General features: G+C 41.5%; 1 long non-coding RNA gene across 1 annotated transcript; it reads left to right on the forward strand.

Moving 5' to 3' along the window:
* Positions 1-5,678: 5,678 nt before the first annotated feature.
* LOC119855298 lies at positions 5,679-16,925 on the forward strand. Its single transcript, XR_005292821.1, has 3 exons — positions 5,679-6,000; positions 14,823-14,934; positions 16,790-16,925. It is a non-coding gene; the product is annotated as an uncharacterized LOC119855298 (long non-coding RNA).
* The last annotated feature ends 5,275 nt before the right edge of the window (positions 16,926-22,200 follow it).

A 22,200-nucleotide genomic window follows, 5' to 3' on the forward strand; every position in this document is an offset into this window, starting at 1 on the left:
TTCTGTGATCCATAAATAGGCCTGTATATTTCAGTGGGGATACTCACAAAGTGAGTGAGGATGGCACAATCTTGCCCTGAGGAAGGAATTAATTATCAATGGAAACAACTATGCATCAGGCCTATCGGTCATTTTAAAAAGGGGCCATAATCTGTCCGCAAATCCTCAGCAATGAATTCCCCCGGCATCAGAATTTCCCTAAGTGTGTAGTAGTACTGCAGCTGGTGTACAGAGTATGTTGGGAAGAGAGGGATCTTACTGGGGCAATGTTCTATTATACCAATTCTCCATTTGTGAAAAATCCATTAAGGACCCTAGTGAAGGCACAATTCAGAGATGCCTACCAGCAAAGCTGGATCTAGCCCTGAGGATCAGGGCACTGAAACCAGCTCTTTGTTGCCACCCACACACACTTTGCCCTGAGTTGAGCTTTCACACAGGTGAGACTGTAATCATGTATAGAAAGACAGTTCCAAACAAGCCAGGTTGCAATGATGGTCTTTATAATTGTTAGCATTTTTTCCCCAGTAGATTATGGACTATTTTCTCAGTTCCTTATGCAGCTGTTACTCAGTCCTTGCTCAGGTGAAACTCCCAGAGGAAGCAAAGGGTTTGGCTCGATGCAAGAGGAAACAATTAACTCCATTTGTATAGTCTACACAGGAGGTATATTACGAGATGAAAATAATTAGTAGATGCAAGTATTGTATTTTATTAAAGCTACATAAAATCTCATTGCCACAGCATGTCACAAATAAAACTATAATCCTCGTGAGAAATGTCACAAAGGATCAAAGTGACAAAAGTTTGGTTCACAATTCAAGGACAAATTCATTCCCTGCTGGAGCCCTTAGTCCATCTTAGAAAAGGTCATCACTGACTCACAGCTGTAAAGATTTCTGAATGCAGTGAGTGGTTGATAGTTCAGTCCCCAGAGGATACAAGTAAATAGCATAATTCTGTTTCTAATTCAAGAGTGTGCTCTAGGGCAAGCAGGAGATAAATATAAAAGGAGGAAAAACTGGGTTTTGGCACTCAGGAACTGGGTTGAAGACAAGTATAGAAAAATAAAGCAACAATTTATACAGCATATTGTGCTAAAGAATACATATGCAGATGTAACTGAATATTCATTTAATACATAGCTGACATAACTTTACAAGCAACATTTTTTTCCGTTTAATAAAACTAACTTTGAGGCCTGAGTCTGCTCTTATTTGTCCCTCTGTAAACCAGGAGTTATTTATTTAGTGTGTGCATAGTCATCTAGCCAAGAGATGGCATCTTAAGTGGCATGATGCAATTCTTCTAGGCCACCGCTGAACCTAGTTAGCAGGCATTCATCGACAATGTGCGTCATCATCTATGTTGCGCCACAGCTGCACAAAGGCTGTCATGAAGGCCCCAGCGATACTGGTTGACTGCACAGAGACTTTGCCCAGTCCAGAATCTGTTCAACAGGGACCATTGGAGATGGGGAAGGTCAAAATCAGGCGGGAAAATTGCAGGGTCAGCGATGAGGGACTGGTTGGGGATTATAACAGATATCCATTCTTCTTGCCAGAATATTTCTGCCGTAACATCCTGGTGGGGCAGATGAGACCATAATGGGCGACGTGACGGCAAACGTGCAGCTGGTTTAAAAATGTAATTGTGCAGCAGCAAGCTTGGGTTAGCACATATTTTCTCCAGTGGCAACTTCTCATCTGATATGAGGAGGAGCAATATTGCTCAGAACTGGAAGCCATGGGAGTGAAGTCATATGCAGGGTGCCACAGATGACACGCATGTGACATTCAACTCCAAACTGGTGCGCAGGACTCTGCCACCGAATACAAGGCGGCAAGAGCTGATATCCGCAGAGTTGGAGCACAAGCACTTCATGACGAACCTGCCAGTTTGCTAAGAAGATTGTTGCACATCTTAACTTTAGCTGTTGTCTTCTTCATGTGGAGATGGTAACTCAGTGTGTGGTCTAAGGTCACACCTAGATAGATCAGTTCTATTTCATGCTTCACCTTCTGACCATTCAGATAAACATTTAGTTCTCGGGTTGTGCTGGCGTGATGAAGATGGAACAAACTGGAGACTTGTTTTTATGATGCTTGGCTAGAGGCACCAAGTCTTACATTAGCCAACTAACTTTGTCATGTCCCGGTTTAAGGTGGCATCAAGCTCGTGAAATGTCATGGGCCTGAGTACTGCTACCGAAGTCATCTGCATAAATGAACTTTTGTGACTCCGTTGTTGGCAGGGCATCGATGTAAAGGCTGGACGCAGTTGGAGAAAGCATAGAGCCCTGGGGTAACCCACTGCTGTGTAATCTTCAAGCACTCGTCTTCTCCCCCATATGGACTCTGAACTGCCTATCAGTTCAACGATACTTTTAACCCAAGGTAGCAAGACCCATGATACCTTCATGAGCAGGTCAGTGTGCCAGACTGTATCATACGCTGCTGTTAGATCGATGAAAACAGTGCCTGTTTTCAAGTTTCTCTGGAAGCTATTTTAACAATGTGGTCAGCGTAAGTACTTGGTCACATGTGCTCTAGCCTCGGCAAAAGCCAGCTTGGTCAGGGCTCAAAAATTCTCTCTACATTGAGTAAAATACTCAAGCGCTCCAGTGCCTTGAAGTAGACCAGGAGTAAGACCAATGAAGTCAATGCAGCTACACCAGCATGAAATTATAAACTAAGGAGTTGTCTACACAAATATTTTGTTTGTTGCAAGCTAGGGTTTTAATCTATCTATGATAGCTTGCCATGAACTAATTGCGCACTTACAGTTTGTTAGTGCATTTGAACTATTCCTCTTTGAAATGGGACTAGTGTGGGGTAGATTCACACCCTGCTTGCCACAAACTACTTATGTAAAAATAAACCTTAAGAAGAGTCCAACCCTGTGTTTCTAAAGGTAGCTGTGGGTGTTCAGCAACTGTGACAAGCAGGCCACTTAAATGTATATGCTAACTTTCAGCACTCCAGTTTGGAAATGTTTGCTTGTACTTCTCAGCACCATCTGTAAAATGGAGATAATGATTCTCCATTCCCCTTAGCAAACAGTTTGGAAAAATAAAGGTATAGAAGTCTGATGTATTTACTAGCTATTCTAGGCTACTCATTATCATACGTTGTTGAAATTGTACCTGCAAAGAATTTAAACTGACCAGATAGGTAAAAGGTATGGTATTCTGCATGTTACACTATTGCTCAATATTGGAATATGTTGATCTTCTTGATTCAGACCTTCCTCAGGAATGACCAGTAAAGGAAAAAGGATAATAAATTTCCCTTTGAACAGTAAACCTGAAGTTGGCATTATAGTGTTGGGTTTTAAATTATACCAGTATTTAGGAGAAGTGTTTTGTTCCTTTTGCAGACTACCTGGTGATAAATTTCAGAGTAGCAGCCGTGTTAGTCTGTATTCGCAAAAAGAAAAGGAGTACTTGTGGCACCTTAGAGATTAACAAATTTATTAGAGCATAAGCTTTCGTGAACTACAGCTCACTTCATCGGATGCATTTGGTGGAAAATACAGAGGGGAGATTGATATACACACACAGAGAACATGAAACAATAGGTTTTATCATACACACTGTAAGGAGAGTGATCACTTTAGATGAGCCATCACCAGCAGCGGGGGGGGGGGAAAGGAGGAAAACCTTTCATGGTGATAAGCAAGGTAGGCTATTTCCAGCAGTTAACAAGAATATCTGAGGAACAGTGTGGGGGTGGGGTGGGGGGGGAGAAATAACATGGGGAAATAGTTTTACTTTATGTAATGACTCATCCATTTCAAGTCTCTATTCAAGACTAAATTAATTGTATCCAGTTTGCAAATTAATTACAATTCAGCAGTCTCTCGTTAGAGTCTGTTTTTGAAGCTTTTTTGTTGAAGGATAGCCACTTAGGTCTGTAATCGAGTGAACAAAAAAACTTCAAAAACAGACTCCAACGAGAGACTGCTGAATTGGAATTAATTTGCAAACTGGATATTGTTTCATGTTCGCTGTGTGTGTATATATATCAATCTCCCCTCTGTATTTTCCACCAAATGCATCCGATGAAGTGAGCTGTAGCTCACGAAAGCTTATGCTCAAATAAATTTGTTAGTCTCTAAGGTGCCATAAGTACTCTTTTTCTTCTTGGTGATAAAGTCACCCTGTTCCCCCCCCCCCCCTTCTCTTTTACTTTATGTTAGAGGTATCATCTTCTTTAGGGTAAAACCATATTCACATACTTATTGTTAAACCCAGTTTGCAAATAGCTCTGTAGCAGGGCTTAGCTTCAGACTCAATTTCCCCTTCTTGTCCCAGTTAATTAAGGACATGTGCTCAATAGCTATTCTTGTTTCAGAGGCTGATTTATTAATATAAAGTTCAAAACAACACAAATCTTAACTGGCTCACAGACTTTGGGACAGCATTCACCATCTTGTCCCTACTGAGGCTTTCCTCTCAGCATACTTGATACCACCCCAGCCTTCCTAACTAGCTTCTATTCCCCAGCCCCTCAACCTAGAGGTAGAAAAATAATACTATGTAGAACAACTTGCACTCTTATAACCCTTCTATCTGAAGGAGGGCAGGCTGCCCTTATATCTCCCAGCAGGCCTGGCTCTGTCACATGTTCCCACTATCACATGCCTCTTGTACTCATTTCTTCCACCTGGAGAGGTGGGCTAAACCAGGCACAGGTAAGGCTGAGCTTTAGCCCCTTAAAGGGCCAGCTCACCCAGTGGCAGGTTCCTACTAATGCTGTTCATTATACAGCTTCCTGGGCAGTACAGACTAGACATAAATATTGTAAAATTGTGTTTAATCACAATTCATCTGGTTTTAGAACATGGCCTTTAAAAGGAGCTAGTGAGTATTTATTTAAACAATTGAGTGCAACAAGCATTGTTCTACCCCGGTTTAGATGTAGCCTCATATTGAAGAGTAAATGAAAACTGACAATATATTTAAAAGATACCCTGTAGTAAAGCCAGTTTTCTTTTTTCATAACAAGCTAAAATCAGGGCATAACAAATCTTCTAATAATACTTATCAAATAAAAAGCTGACATTAAAAATGGCACAGAGTAGGTGGAGTGCTATTAAAATCTGGAACAGCACAATGCTGCAGAAAGTGAGTGAAACAGTAGAAGGAATGCAGGAAGGCAAAAAAAATCTATTAAATTCTGCAGCATGCAAAACTCTACAAATAATAAAATAATCATAGTGGAAGGAAAACTTATAAGAAAGTATTGTTTGTATTTTTAATCAAAGTATGACATATGATTAACAGTTAACATTCAATACCAGAGTGTCAGGAATAAATCAAAACACCGTACCTAGCGAATAGCATGAATCATCTTGCAAGGTTCAGCAGATGCTGGTGGACCTCATATGGATCAGAAGATTCACCTGAATAAGCCCAGAAATAGCTAATTATTGATACCCCCAATCAATGACTTATCTCAGCTATTTAAAGTCTTTCTTTTTATTCTCCTGAGATGGGGTATGTACTCCATACAGGCCCTTAAGGGGTTAATATGGGCCTAAGGGGCTAATTAGAGTACCCAAATGCACCTGGAAGGACAGCCAAGTTTAACTGAACAAGAGGCTCAGCTGGGCCAGAGTAGGCTGGCTTATAAAGACAGGAAGTTTGCAGCAGAAAAGGCTGCAGAGAGAAATTCTGTAGTCATTTTCTGGGAGAGGAGAGAATAGGATGTAAGATCTCATGAAGCAGAATAAGTCCTGAGTTTCTAGACCTAGAAAAAGGGTAAATCCTACAGAAGTTGTGAGAAAAGAAAATCTATCTGGACTATTTAGGAATAAATCTGGGGAAACAGCAGCAAGGGGTAGGATGGTGCAGATCTTGAGTGCTTGTTATAGGGTTCCTGGCCTCTAATCTAGTGTAGAGGGTAGGCCTGGCTTCCCCTAATAGCCAGTGAGAAGTGATACAAGAGTGGAGATGCCAAATGGACAGCTGCTCTGGAGAGATTTTGTTACTCAAAGGTGAGTATTACAGTGACTTAACTGGAAAGTGAGTCATGAAGAAGGAGCACCATGGGTCCTAGAGAAGAAAGCTAGTAGAGGTTCCCTTGGGCTAGTGCTTGGGGTATGCTATAGATACCATAGGATCTGATTTGGATATAGATAGACCTCCTTACTAATTTTAATGAAATGAATACTATTGGGAATATGTGATTATGGGAGACTAACTTTCCAGATGTAGATTGGAGGACAATAATAGTAGGGTCCAGATTTTCCTGGCTGTGATAAATGACTGATTTCTTTATCAGTCACTGACCAACAAGAGGTAATACCATTTTAGTTTTGGTATTAGTGAGCAGTGGGGACCTCATAGAAGAACTAGTTGTAGGGGACAACTTTGGCTCAAGAGATCTTGAGCCAATTCCATTTAAATTAAATGGAAGATAAATAAAAATCTACAACTAGGGTGTTTTTTTTTCTTCAAAAGGGCTAACTTAAAAACAAGGGAATTAGTTAGGGAAGTGGACTGGTCTGAAGAACTCAAGGATCTGAATGTGAAGGAGGTTTGTAATTAGTTTCTGCAACTTTAACTTAAAGTATCTGAAACCTGCATCCCAAGAAAGGAGGGGAAATTTGTAGGGAAGGGTTGCAGATCAACCTGGATGAGCAAGCATGTCAAACAGATTAAGAGAAAGCAAAAAGCCTACAAGTTATGATATGGTGGTATGGATCAGCAAGGAAAACTACCACTTGGAGGTCAGAAAGTATAGGGATAAAGTGAGATGCCAAAAAACAAGCAGAATTGGACCTTGCAGAAGGAATTAAAATAAATAGTAAAAGATTCTATAGCCATATAAGTAAAAATAAAAGAGAAAAGTAAAGTAAGTAAAGAAAAGTGGGACCTCTTAGCACTGAGGATGGGGTAGAGATTAAAGATAATCTTGGTATGGCCCAACACCTAAACAAGTACTTTGCCTCGGTTTTTAATAAGGCTAATGAAGATTTTAGAAGTAATAAGAGGGTAGCTAATGGGAATGAGGATATGAAGGTAGAAATTAGAACATCTAAGGTGGAAGACAAACTCAAATATCTTAATGGGGCTGAATCAAGGGGCCCAGATAATCTCCATCAAAGAATATTAAAGGAACTGACTCATGAAGCAATGGAGAGGGTGAGTGAAATTCTGTTGTATGCAATAGGCAGGAGGTCAGACTAGATCATCATGATGGTCCCTTCTGACCTTAAAAATATATGGTTGCTATAGTGTGAGGAAGGGGGTATCAGGCCTGAGTAGAGCTAATTCTCAAACATTCACATAAGAAAGTGCTCCTTGTGGTGAGTGAACTCCATGATACACCCTCTTTTCTCTAGAAACATATGCTCAGGACTGTGAGAGTAACTGATGTATGCTTCTGGAAGTGAACCTGCAGCCCAAAAATAATGCATCTGGTAAAGGGTGCTGGCTGCAGTCTAACACTATGATGGGAACACACTGCATGCAAGGTGAATGGCCTGAATGTTGAGTGATTGTGTCAAGGTTCCTTCCCCACTCTGAACTCTAGGGTACAGATGTGGGGACCTGCATGAAAACCTCCTAAACTTACTTTTACCAGCTTAGGTTAAAACTTCCCCAAGGTACAAACTATTTTCTTTTGCCCTTGGACTTCCACTGTCACCACCAAATGTCCGGGTTTATTTTTTGAGAAAGCGTTGTTTGGAAACATCTCTCTTCCCCCCCGCCCCAAAATCCTCACCAAAACCTTGCACCCACTACCTGGGGAAGGCTTGATAAAAATCCTCACCAATTTGCATAGGTGACCACAGACCCAAACCCTTGGATCTTAAGAACAATGAAAAAAGCATTAAATTTCTTACAAGAAAAATTTTAATAGAAGAAAAGGTAAAAAGAATCATCTCCGTAAAATCAGAATGGTAAATACCTTGCAGGGTAATTGGATTCAAAACACAAAAAATCCCTCTAGGCAAAACCTTAAGTTACAAAAGACACAAAGACAGGAATATTCATTCTATTCAGCACAGCTTAATTTTCTCAGCCATTTAAAGAAATCAGAATCTCTCTCTCATATCTAGCTAGATTACTTACTAAGTTCTAAGACTCCATTCCTGTTCTGTCCCTGGCAAAAGCATCACACAGACAGAGAGAGCCTTTGTTTCTCCCCCCCTCCAGCTTTGAAAGTATCTTGTCTCCTTATTGGTCATTTGGGTCAGGTGCCAGCGTGGTTATCTTAGCTTCTTAACCCTTTACAGGTGAAAGGATTTTTCCTCTGACCAGGAGGGATTTTAAAGGTGTTTACCCTTCCCTTTATATTTGACAGATGAAAATAAAAATGAAACAAAATACAGTAACTCTGAAACGAACCTGTGGCTAATCTTGTCAGTATCACTAGGGAAGCCATGTTTTCCTAGCTGTACTATCACCACCCTGACTACAAATACTTGAAGCATAAAAGGAGAGTTGCCACTGGGGTCCCCAGACTCCTCATTCAGTTTAATACTCTGCTAAAACTGGTCACAAGTGCAACCATTAGTGAGAGTGAGCAACCTGTCAACTGCAGATAGTTGTTCTATAGTAACTGTCAAAGCTATTAATGTGTTTAGTGCCAGTGATCTCCCTCAGGAGAGCAAGCTGTTTTGCTCAAATACCAAACAAGGAAAAAAACCTTCTTTTATTCCTCTTTAGTCTGAAAGTCAGAACGACAGCCCAACAATGTCTTCTATTTCACAGGAAAATGATACTCAAACACTGTTACAATGGAAATAAAAGATAAATGCCCCTCCCCCCCAGCTATGTGGCTAGGGATATGTGCTAAATAGTATAGTACCCATTACTATTTAGTTAAGGCAAAGATGCTGTTGTTGCTTATGCATCTATTGGATGTAATTTAGTGCAGCCTATATCTCTTGCTGAGAGCTTGGGGGTTCTTCCTCATGGTTTCCAGTTTAACTCCTTAATTACACACAAGATATTAAACCTTCAAGGTCAGATCATCAGGCTTGACTATTTTGGTGCAGGACATAAGTCTGGACAACAGAAATGGTGTTATACTGCTATGATCCGGGGGCATCTGTTCCCCATCTCAGATATTCCCCCTTGTCAGGGCTCCAAGAGTAGATTGCATATAATAACCTACAGTGGCTTTGCACTACATTGGGATTCCTTGATGCAAGGGGAAATCTCCAGTTGTATATTTAAACTGTAGCTTCCTGACTCCGTTTTGTGAATTGGTGTAAAAGCAACAGAGGTTGACAACCTGACCCTCTGTCTTTATTTACTTTAGACATGATGGGAAAACTTCAGATTATAGAACCAGATTTAAAACTCGTATGAAACAGTTAACTACATTATAACACAAATCCTTCAGTTGTGTACAAGGTATTAAACTTTGGAGATATTGGTTTGACAAAACTCAGGCAGATAAATGGAGACAAGAAAACAGGAGAATAGAAAAGTTCTTTTTATGGGCTGCTAATAGGTGGGTGATTTTTGTCCGTTTCTAAATCTAGAAATGGTTCAATTCTTGTGCAGTCCTTGGTTCTTATGGGGATAGATGGGGTTGGATAAGAAGACAAGGCCCAGTTCTCCTTAATTCTCAGATTCTGATAATCAGGCAGTCTTCCGGGATACATAGTTGAACTCAGGGAACATGGGTGTTAGGTTCAGTAGGTAGAGTGGGGGGTGAGAAATGGTTTTCCCGCCCCAGCAAAATTTGACATAGAAATTTTGATTCAACAAAAAGTTGAAATCTTGAACAATTTCACACTAACAGTCTGAAAATTTTTGCATGAAGTCATTTGAAACGTTTTTTAAATTTTGACCACTTTTTAACGCTAATTAGCTTACATTTTGAAGCAACTTTTCATTTCAAACCCAGATTTTTTTATTTTGAAAATGTAAAAACAGGACTGACAATTTTGAGAAAAAAATTCAAGTTGAGAAACTTGTCAGAACTGACCCTCTCCCTCAAAATGATTTAGTTTTTTAACTAATCAACATTCTTCTATGAAAAACACCTTGTTGAAAAATTCTCAACCAAATATCAGTAGCCTTTACAAACCTGTAACTTGGCATGAAAAATAAAAGCAAAGAAAAGGTTGGACCTGTTAAATTTTACCAATTAGGGAATAAGAAAGCAATGCATTCCCTACAGAATTGGTGCAACATGTTCCCTTTATCTAATGTTGCCTGAAACATTAGTGTGCTGCTATTCACACTTAGGAGCTCAGATGTCATTGATGTGTAGTATAAAAATTGAAATAGAGGCCACTAGAAGTCTGCCACTAAAAATATAGCCTTCCTAATGGACATGCTGACAAAAGAAATCTTTGCTGATGTGATTTTGTTGGTGTGATTTATCTAACAGTACAAACAAAACAAGGTGTACCAGCCAAATGACTTTTTTTTGCCAGTATAACTGTGTCTACACTAGGATTTTTGCTGGCACACCTATGTTGCTCCTAACCAACATGACTATGTTGGCAGTAATTTTTAGTATGACCAGGCCAGAGAAGCTTAGGTTAGGGATAAAGAAAAAGGAGTACTTGTGGCACCTTAGAGACTAACAAATTTATTTGAGCATAAGCTTTTGTGAACTACAGCTCACTTCATTGAATGCATCCAAAGAAGTGAGCTGTAGCTCATGGAAGCTTATGCGCAAATAAATTTGTTAGTCTAAGGTGCCACAAGTACTCTTTCTTTTTGTGAATGCAGACTAACACGGCTGCTACTCTGAAACCTGTCATTATGCTAGGTTAGGGATGTGATGAGAACCTCAGGTTGCAGCCTGGGATTGTGGGACCATTGTGCCCCCTCAGCTCTCCAGCCCGGGCTGTCTCTCACAATGCTTTGCTAGTGACAAGCATCAAACCTCTCCAGGAGTATCACTCGGCACAACCGCATGTGGAGCTCCAGACCCAGCTAGATGGCACGAATGCTCCCAGAGTCTCTCATGAATCACACAGAAACAAGCACCAGCCAATTCTCCCTCTGTGCCCCCCTGCCAGCCTTGTACCTCAGGAATATACTAGCACTGCTCAAGATGATTAGTGCAAATCTCCTATCAATTACTTCACCACTTCATTAATGGAAAGCGGATATACACCAGCCCATAGGCAGCGACTTTCTCTCTGAATTGTAGGTGCTCAAACCCCACTCCACCACTGCTTTTTTTTGCCCCACCCCCATTCCATCCCTTCCCCAAAGTCCTGTCCCCACCCTGCCTTTTCCCACCCCAGCCCTCCCCCCCTTCCTGCCCCCATTTCACCCCCTTCCTTGCCTCTTTTCCACCTTCTCCCCCTACTCTCCCCTCCCTCCTGGAAAGTCCTAAGTGCTGCTGAACAGCTGTTAGGCAGCAGGGGTGGGCAGGGGAAGCACTGGGAGGGAGAGGGAGAAGCGGGGACATGGCACTCCGTGGTGGGGAGAAGGAGGTGAGGAGGGTGGGGCATCTTGGCTGCTGGTGGATGCAGAGCACCTGCTAATTTTTCCCCGTGGGTGCTCCAGCCTCTGAGCACTCAGAGTCGGTGCCTATGCACCAGCCTTCGTAAAACCTGAGTAAATTTACCACACTTCAGGCAAACTCACTGGTAAAGATAAACAGTAAAAAAAAAAAAAAAAGTTTATTGGCTACAAAAGAGAGAAGCAAAAAGTCAGAGTGGTTACCAAAATTTTAAATAAGTACGCAGTCCAAACTTTCAACTCTATTAGACTGGGTAATATCTAAATTAAGCAGCTTTTCCTCACCCCACTGGATATTGCAGTCCTTGCTTAATATACAGGTTGGTCCCTTAAAGCTGGGCCAGCCTCCTGTTAGAGTCTTCTGAGTGTCTTTGTTGCTTGCAGCATAGATCGGGGAAGGAGAAAGGCCAAACATGGGGCCCCTGTGTTCAGTTTTATACCTTCAGTCCCATATGCCTGAAGAAAACAAGTCCAGGCATGTCTGGTTGGCATTGCTAAGTCCCCAGGCAAGGTTGAGCAATTCCCCGGTGTGGCCTCATGCAGGTGAGTCACTGAATTGTAGCTCCCTTGGTGAACAATGGCTGTTGATGGGTTGTTTGACATCTGCCCTGAGCGTTGATTACTTTCCTTGCTGTTGTCTCCAGGGAGCTAATATCTGGCTGATTCCACAGCTTACAGTATGTTTTAGTGACAACCATACAACACAATCTCGTAACTTCATATGCACTAAAGATGTACATATTTTAGATAGAAAAGCAACTTTCAGCTGATCATAACCTTTTCCCTGATACTTCATCTGGCATGCTTTATATGCAATATCTGCTATATACAGATGAGGAATATGGGAGTTACAGGATGCTCCTCCGAGAATGTAACAAGGGGTTCTTACTCATTCCCTGGGCAAAGCTCTAGTTTTGCTTGAGTAGCTTTCTTAAAGTCCTTATTAAGTTTTTAAAGTTAAATAAACCAATGAAAAAGGTAGAGGCAAATGTAGATAAAGCATGACCAAGTACACATGGAGGCACACTTTTATGTGAGATTGCAAAAATTTCAAAGGTGAGTTGAAAGTTTTAAATTAATGGTTTTAAAAGATGTTAATTTACTGTGGAGGGTAATTTCTCTGATACCTTCAGAAATGTCACTCAAAGGATAAACCAGTGCTGAAATACTGAGCAGCAATGGATAAAGGGATACTTTATCATACCTCATCCTTGCTGGTGTGGTAGGGAATCTTGAAGGAAGGATTCAAGAAGAGTTCCCCTTGCCTGCCACCACCTTGTACAAGGTTCAGGCATCTTCAGCATCTCTGCACTCAGAAGCACAAGAATTGTTTCCTCCTGACACATGAAGTACAAAGCACTCCAGAAAGAGTAGGGAGAAAGAAAACCAGTATTTAATAGATGGGGAATGAGTGTGGCGCTCAGGAGAAATGAGAATTGTAGTCCCAGTTCTGCTGCCTCTTATCCCCTCCAACCTTTTGTCTACGTAGACTGTAAGCTTTTTTTGGTGCAGGGTCTGGTTCTTCCTATGTGTTCATTTCCTAGCACAACTGGACTTTAAATCTCAGTTGGAACCAGAAATGCAGCACTGGAATATTAACTATTAAGTACCATCTCTCAATGTACAGTGCTGCACCTGCTCAAATGCAAGCAAATAGTGTGTGTGTATATAAGTAGATGGGAGTGAATAATTTATATAAATGAGTATTTGCACATTCATTTTTGATTTTTCCTTGGCTCTATTAATGAGGTCATTTGGTTGGTAGAGCTGCTCAAAAACTATTTACCAATTGCTAAATTTTGATATTTTGCCAAATAGTTTATCCAATTAATATTTTTATTCAAACAGCTTCAGTATTGGATGAATGAATTATTCAATCAGTATTCGCTCTTTCAGAAAAAAAGTTGAATTATTTATGGCAATGCTCATTCATTATGTTGCTATTCACCCTATTTGATATTTAATTCAGCTATAAGTTTGACTATTTGAGATCCAGACCAGATCCTGCATGGAGCTTTGCACAGATAGAGATCCACTCACACACAGCCACATTGAATTCCTAAGAATGGCAATACTGTGTCAGACCAATGGTACATCTAGCCCAATACCCTGTCTTCCAACAGTGGCCAATGCTAGGTGCTTCAGATGGAATGAACAGAACATGCAATTATTGTATGATCCATCCCCTGTCGCCTATTCCTAGCTTCTGCCCATCCTGGCTAATAGCCATTGATGGACCTGTCATTAACTTATCTAGTTCTTTTTTTGAACACCATTATAGTCTTAGCCTTCACAAGACAATTCATGATGCACAATTCAGTGCAGCTCCACATGGGGGTACACAGACTGGAATTCAGTGCAGGATTGTTGTCAGTGGGCCTGATCCATTGAAGTTGGAGTCTTTTTTTTCCTTTAACTACCATGGATTTCAGATTAGGTCTTAAGTGAACAATAAACTAGAAAAGAAGTATGTTTTGTTTTTATTTTATTGGGGAGGGGTGGGGGGAGAAATCACATAATAAATTAAGGCTGTTAAAGAATACATCAAACATGTATGCCAACCAGCTCTACATCAGTCTGTCAAACCTGGGAGATCAGATATTAGCTCCCCGATCTGATGAGAACAACTCCCTCAAAAACAGTGACCCAGGATGGTGCCAAGAGTGAAGAGATTAGGACCTTCATCATATTAAACCTATGGATGACTTGATTCCAAATTTGCTTTCTTACAATAATTACTGGAATTAAAGTAGGTCCAAAACTCGTGTAATACTGCTATTACAGTTAAGGAAATCATAACTATTATATTATCTAGGAAAATGTAAATGCTGTGACAATATGTTCTGAGTTTTAATAGCTTTCTATATCTTAGTGTACTGAAAACTGTTAAAATTGTGATCATTAAGTTATCTAGGATTTTCCTGGTTCTGCTTCTTAGGGAAGGGATTCTGTAGAGAAGTGTGCAATCAAACTCAATCTGGAAAGAGCCTACCTAGAGTAAGGTGGGTTGAGTTATGACTGTTTTAAGGAGGAGCCCATTTTGTCTATTTCTGGTTTGGGGTTCTTGTGTGTCACCATTCTGTATTCTAAGTCATGTTTCTCTGCAACCTTCTAGCAAGAGTTATGTTTTTAATCTAACCTCTGGTTGTTTTACAGCATAGAAATATGTGAAGCCTTTGTTAGAACCAGGCACTGTGTACACCCAGAAAAGCTAAGGGAAAACACTGACTTTAAATTAACACCATTTCTGAAAGACCACTCTGTACATATTTTTAAATAGTTAGGAAATATGTAAAGAATATACACAATTGTTCACTTATAAATTAAATGACTTAACTGAGTACTATCTCTCTATTCACACACCTTATAGGCATTTAATATACTTAGATGCCACTGAACGATGAAGGAACAAAGCAAGAAGCTGGAGATGTTTCCAGAATACCATAGTAAAGAGCTGAGTGATCTATCTTTTGTTTAAAATTGTGAGTAATGCAATGTTTCTAAAAAAAATAATGAATTCCTCAAATCTGAAGCCCAAGAAGATAAAATGGGACAGATGATAATCTTTGCACAGAAATAGTCTGGTTCTCCATTGCTTTACCCATGTAAAAATGTATTGGAGGGTGTCAGCACTATTATTCTGTCTTCATGATGTTAACACCTCCTTTTGTGCAGTGCAAAGTACTAGATAATCAGGCCCAAAGAGCAGGTGGTAGAATGGGGAACTAGAAAGTCAGAAGTATGCTGTAGGAGGAATTCATAGATTCACTATGTGAAATTGTGAAGGTTCCTTCCCCACTCTGAACTCTAGGGAACAGATGTGGAGACCTGCATGAAAACCTCCTAAGCTTTCTTTTACCAGCTTAGGTTAAAACTTCCCCAAGGTACAAACTATTTTACCTTTTGCCCTTAGACTTTCGCTGCCACCACCAAACATCTAACCGGGATATAATTTAGAAAGAGTCCGTTTGGAAACATCTTTCCCCACCCAAAATCCTCCCAACCTTGCACCCCGCCCCTTCTTGGGGAAGCTTTGATAAAAATCCTCACCAATTTGCATAGGTGAACACACACCCAAACCCTTGGCTCTTAACAACAAAAAAGCATTCAATTTCTTAAAAGAAGAATTTTAATAGAAAAAAAGTAAAAAGAATCACCTCTGTAAAATCAGGATGGTAAATACCTTACAGGGTAATTAGATTCAAAACACAGAGAATCCCTCTAGGCAAAACCTTAAGTTACAAAAAGACACAGACAGGAATATTCATTCCATTCAACATAGCTTATTTTCTCAGCCATTTAAAGAAATCAGAATCTCTCTCATATCTAGCTAGATTACTAAATTCTAAGATTCCATTCCTTTTCTATCCCCAGCAAAAGCATCACACAGACAGATAGAGGCTTTGTTTCTCCCTCCCCCCAGCTTTGGAAAGTATCTTGTTTCTTCATTGGTCATTTTGGTCAGATTCCAGTGAGGTTATCCTAGCTTCTTAACCCTTTACAGGTGAAAGGGTTTTTCCTCTGGCCAGGATGGATTTTAAAGGTGTTTACCCTTCCCTTTATATTTGACAAATCCTGGCCCCCATTGAAGTCAATGGCAAACTTTCTACAGACCTCAGTGGAGTCAGGATTTAAGCCATGGATTTTAAGGCCAGAAATGACTATGACCATATGCTATGACTTTCTGCATAGCACAGGTAATAGAATTTTACCCAATAACTCCTTCATTACAATTGAACTAGAGTATATCATTTCAAAAGATATTATCTTGTTTTAAAATTCAGGTGATGGGAGAATTTACTGCATCTAATGATAAATTGTTCCAATGAGTAAGCTAAAATTAGCACTTTTAGAATTGAAACTAGAAAAATTCTACCTTCTCGCCACTGAATCTTTAATACCTCTGCTGCCAGACTAAAGAGCTGTATAGTATCTGATTAACTATTCATAAAGTATCTAAAAAATTTTGAACAGGACCTGAAAGTGAAGACCAGAATCCATCAGTGATTATTTCAGCCATATGGACATATTAGGAAGCTTCTACTTTATACTTTCTCAGAGTTCAACAATATAGCAGTCTGCATATATGCAGTCCAATCAGATTGGCAAATCAATGGAATCCTTTACGTAGAGATTAACTTCAGTGCAAAGCGTTTCCTCAAAAGAGGTAAATATTTTTGTTCTGCAAGTTCATCTCCCCTTTACAATGTTGCATTTGAAATTCCTAGCCAACATGAAGAAATGTCTGTTTCCAAAACATGTTTTGAATATATTTGAAAATACACATACTGACTTATTCTGATGAACTATTTTTTTATGGCTATTTTTTTTTTGCAGTACAGGAGTGCCCAGAGGCATCAATCAAGACTGAAGCCCTGTTAGGTGCATAGGAAAACACACTCCCAAACCCTAGAGATCTTACAGTCAAAGATCAAGATTTAGAGTTTAACTGAATTTAAGATTAAGATAATAAAATCCTCTGGTCTGACCTCCTGTACAGCACTGCGGAGAGGGTGCCTTTCTCTTCCTGCCTGAAGGGCCCCCCCTTAGAGGGGAGGGTTGGGAAAAGAGACAGTCTTGTGTCAAAGGCTGACTTTCAATAACTTGCAGTGAGGTAGCTGCTCTGCTACACCCGAAACCCTGACCCAGAATCAAGTCATCTATGAATAGTTTAGCACCAGGTCCCCACAAATGTGTGGTGCGCAACGAGTCAGAGGCGGTTCCCTTCTGTCTGCACTCCGGTCTCAACATGAATGGCTCTCCTCTCTGAGCCATACCCCCAGAGGGGGGCAGCTATCCAGGGCCAACCGAGGTTCCACGGCACTGCTGTATCGTTACATTTAGAGGGGTTTCTGACTTAGAGGTGTTCAGTCATAATCCCACAGATGGCAGCTTTGTCCCATTGGCTTCTCAGGCAAGGACATACACCAAATGCATGAACTTGTGGTTCCTTTTGTTCTGAGCAGGATTATTACTGCAACAAATCACCAGTAGGGTAAAGTTAACGTCTCACAACAATCTAAACCAAGCTCACGGTCCCTAGTAGTGGGTGAACAATCCAACACTTGATGCATTCTGCTTCACAATGATAGGAAGAGCCAATATTGAAGGATTAAAAAGCAACATTGCTATGAACTCTTGGCTGCCACAAGCCACTTATCCCTGTGGGAACTTTTCTGACACCTCCTGCTTAAAACCCCAAAAGTCAAAAGGATCGTAAGGCCCCTCTTTCACAGTCTGTATTCATACTAAAAATCAAGGTTAAGCGAGCTTTTCCCCTTCTACTCCATGAGAGGTTTTTGTCCTCCCTGAGCTCACCTTAGGACACCTACATTTACTGTTTGACAGGTGTACTGCCCCAGTCAAACTCCCCCCTCCTCCCCCCGACGCTGTCCCTGGAGCGAGTTGTACCTGGCATGCGCTGGGCGCTTGGAGCCAGAAGCAAGAGTCCCTTGGGACTCCCCTTCTTCCCTCCCCCAACAAGGTAAGTGGTTTTAAAAAAAAAAAAAAAAGTAAGAATAGTAGTATTTCAGTGGTGGCCCTAAGGCCTCCCACTTATTCTACATGTAAGGGGACTTTTGCCCCTTACTAACATTCAGTGGGGGTGTTTTAGTTGCTAGCTCCCAGTACTAAAAATGAGAAAGGGTCAATGGGGAATCAGGAAACTGAGACTGACAGCCCCCAGGAACATTAGGTAGAGGCCAATGCTCCAGGTCAGCCTGAATGACAGGGCGGGCAGGCTAATCAGAGAGTCAGGAGGCCAGGGAGGTCCCGTCCTCAGTGTGAGCTGGAATTGCCTGGGTCAGACAGAGCAGCCGAGAGGAGGAGAAAACAGGGGCCTGAGTTGAGCTGGGCCAGATCCGAAGAGAGCAGACCCTGTCCTGGGAGCAGAGCTGCAGCCCCAAAGCCAGAGGCACAGCCCAGAGAGAGCAGACTTGCCCTGGGAGGAGAGCTGCAGCAACCAGAGCCAGAGGGGCCAGAAAAGCAGCCCAGGAAGCAGGTCAGTGCTGGGAGCAGAGTCACAGAAGCAGCCTGCAGAGCAGACCTGTCCTGGGAGCAGAGCTGTAGCAACCAGAGGCAGAGGGGCCAAAGAAGCAGCCCAGGGAGCTGGAGGCAGAGCAGCAGTGCTGAGACAGAGTGGTGAAGCTGGGGCTGGAGCAGTCCAGAGCTGGGTGCAGTGAGCAGCTGGGGAGAGCAAGGGGGACCCTGGGCAGCAGGCCCAGCACAAGGAGACGCCTCAGCCAAAAGGCTCTGCAAGCCAGGCTTGTATTGTAACCTCGACAGGGCGGGGACGACACTGGGAAGAAGGATCCTACCACTTAGAGCGTGAGGCCACCACCAGAGTAAGTGTCCAACCTGCAGCACAGCCAAGGCCTGAGAAGAAGGCCTGGGACTTGCAAAGAACAGACTGAACTGCCCAGACATTCCAGAGACACTGTTTGTGATGTTCCCTGCCACAGAGCAGGTTGATCTGTTTCCTTTAACCTTTCCTATTTTTCCTTATTCTTTTTAAAATTGTTGATAACTTGCATTTGCTTTAACTTGTATGTAATGGTCAGTGGGTCAGAGAAGTGCCCAGTGCAGAGAGAGTACCCCGGAGTGGGGACACCCTAGCCCCTGTCCTAGGTGATCACAGCAGGGTTAGGGGTTGAGCTCCCCAGGAATCCTGGGCCCAGCCTTTTTGGGGTTAAAGACTCCTCCAGACAGGAGAGTAGAGGGGAGTCCTCAAGGGCAGGAAGGCCACTGCGTAAAGGAAGTGGGAGCGAGGACTCGGATCCTTTCGCTAGCCCACTTTGCCGGAGTAATGCAGAAGCCAGGAAAGTTCCCCACAATAGCGGGACTATTCCCCCACTTACATACACCTTATGTCTCTTCAGTGTCAGACTAGAATCAAGCTCAACAGGGTCGTCTTTCCCTGTTGATTCTGCCAAGCCCATTCCCTTGCCTGTGGTTTTGCTAGATAGTAGATAGGGACAGTGGAAATCTCATTCATCCAGTTATGAGCATCACAAATTCGATGAGAAGGCATTTGGCTATTTTCAAAACCCTCACGGGTTTCTTTTCTGGGTTATTTAGAGTGTAAGTACACCCCGGTAGCTCATCCAACCAAGTTTACCATGTCCAGTGTGAGCAATCATGAATTATTGTAATCATTATGAGATTTCCATGAAGGAAAGAGGGGTAGATAGATTGGATAAGAGAGAGAGAGATGAAGATAAAGGGAACTACAGTACCCACCTGGGGAAGTGAGGAAACAGATTTACAGAGCAAAATGGGTACCCAGAAATCACCTACTACAGGACAGGCTCCATAAGGAAAATAACAGAACAGCACTGGCCGTCATGTACAGCCCCCGGCTAAAACCTCTCCAGCACATTATCAAAGATCTACAACCTATCCTGGAAAACAATCACTCACTCTCCCAGACCTTGGGAGACAGGCCAGTCCTCGCTTACAGACAGGCTCCCCCAACCTGAAGCAAATACTCACCAACAACTATATACCACACCACAGAAACACTAACCCAGGAACCAATCCCTGTAGCAAACCTCGCTGCCTTCTCTGTCCCCATATCTACTCTAGCGATACCATCAGAGGTCCCAACATCAGAGGCTCATTCACCGGCATGTCTACTAATGTTATATATGCCAGCAGTGCCCCTCTGCCATGTACATTGGCCAAACTGGACAGTCCCTACGTAAAAGAATAAATGGACACAAATTGGACATCAGGAATGGTAATATACAAAAGCCAGTGGGAGAACACTTCAATCTTCCTGGACATTCTATAACAGATTTAAAAGTAGCTAAACTTGAACAAAAAAACTTCAGAAACAGACTTCAAAGAGAAACAGCAGAACTAAAATTAATTTGCAACTTTAACACCATTAATTTGGGTTTGAATAGGGACTGGAAGTGACTGGCTCATTACAGAAGCAGCTTTGCCTCTCCTGGAATTGACACCTCCTCATCTATTCTTGGGAGTGGACTACATCCACCCTGATTGAATTGGCCCAGTCAGCACTGGTTCTCCACTTGTGAGGTAACTCCCTTCTCTTCACGTGTCAGTATATTTACGTCTGCATCTGTAATTTTCACTCCATGCATCTGAAGAAGTGGGGTTTTTAGCCACAAAAGCTTATGCTCAAATAAATCTGTTAGTCTTTAAGATGCCACCGGACTCCTTGTTGTTTTTGTGGATACAGACTAACATGGCTACCCCCTGATAATCGCCTTCCAGGATACAGTCTCATTCTGTATGTGTCACCTGCGTTCCTTGTTCCTAGTAGATTGATCCAGTTTACCACATGATCCAGATTACTCTGTATCAGTGCACTGTCAGAGAATTTTTTTAACCATTCTACTAATCTTTGTGGTGTTCACAGATTTATCTGCAGTCATTTTATCTTTATGTCCAGATCATTGTTCTTTTGAGGTAAATACTGACCCAAAACAAATTTTGGTATCTTCAGTTGAAGTCAATGAATAAAAATTTCATAACTGCCTAAGTGAATTAGGAGTCTAAATCCCATTTACTTTCAGTCACATTTAGGCTCCTAGGTCACCCAGGCACTTTTCAAAAGTTTACCTAATATCTGCTTAGGCCATAATATAGTATCCATTTTGGTTTGTTTGTTCCTTCATTCCAAGCTTTTGACTGGAAGGAGTTGGTGTGGGTACTGTACATAGTTTAAGGAATATTGTGGCAAAATACCTTGTTTACCTCAACCCTTTTTAGCCTTGGAGACTCAGGTTTGGGGCAAGGTGAATCCTTATAGGTGGCACAGGGTCCTGCTACTCCTTTCCTCAGTCAGTCCCTTGTGCTTGTTTTCCTTCCCTTCTGGGGAATGAGTGCAGCCTCCCTACTAGGAAGGTTTGGTGTCTTGCTGCAAACAGCCTACTGGCAACTTCCCTGCTCCCTCACTCTCCCCCTCCTACCACCCAGGGGAGGGTTTAAAAAGGTCCCAAGTAGTTGGAGTCAGCTGAACCTAATTAATTCCCTAGCAATCCCTTTTCCAGCTGAACCTTATTGCCCCATGGTTATCTCTCCTCAGTGGATAGGGAGGGGCCTTTTAATCCCCTGGGACTAATTACTCCCCCCCTTGTAGCTGTTTGTCCTGGGTTTACCACAATATATTTAAATTAATATCAAGCAGTGTATTAATGTAATTTTTTTTAAAGTTCTCCATTACTCAGTGACAGGAAAATATTATAAATGTAAAAATAAAGGGCTAAAATATATTTCAGAACCATCTGAATGTATTTCTAATATCCTATGTGACTCATCTCATTGTGGTGATCACGATCATGTCATATCGAAGTATCTAAATCATGACTGAGGGAAATAACATAACATGACATGGAATTTAATATATTATCAAATAGTTTGTTTTCATGTTTGCAAGTTACTACTTAAAAATTCTCCTATTCTGAGTCATAGCAAGATTTCATGTAGTTTTCTCTTTCTCTGTGTTCTTTTGGATTCTTCAGTGATGATTATGGGTCTGATTTTACTCTTGATTTATATTGGTATCACTGACATTATCTTCATTGAAGTCAATAGATTTAGACTGATGTAACTAAGATCAGAAACTTCCTATGCAGAGAAAACTATTGTCCATAAGCCTTTGGGCTAAATTCTCTGCTGGTGTAAACTGAAGCACTTTCATTGATGTCTGAGGAGCTATGCCCTTTGTTTTGAACAAAAATAGTGTATTTGCAGGATATCTAAAATGAGTTTATAGAAAT

Source organism: Dermochelys coriacea, chromosome 4 (genome assembly GCF_009764565.3).
Source record: "Dermochelys coriacea isolate rDerCor1 chromosome 4, rDerCor1.pri.v4, whole genome shotgun sequence".
NCBI classification, from domain to species: Eukaryota; Metazoa; Chordata; order Testudines; family Dermochelyidae; genus Dermochelys; species Dermochelys coriacea.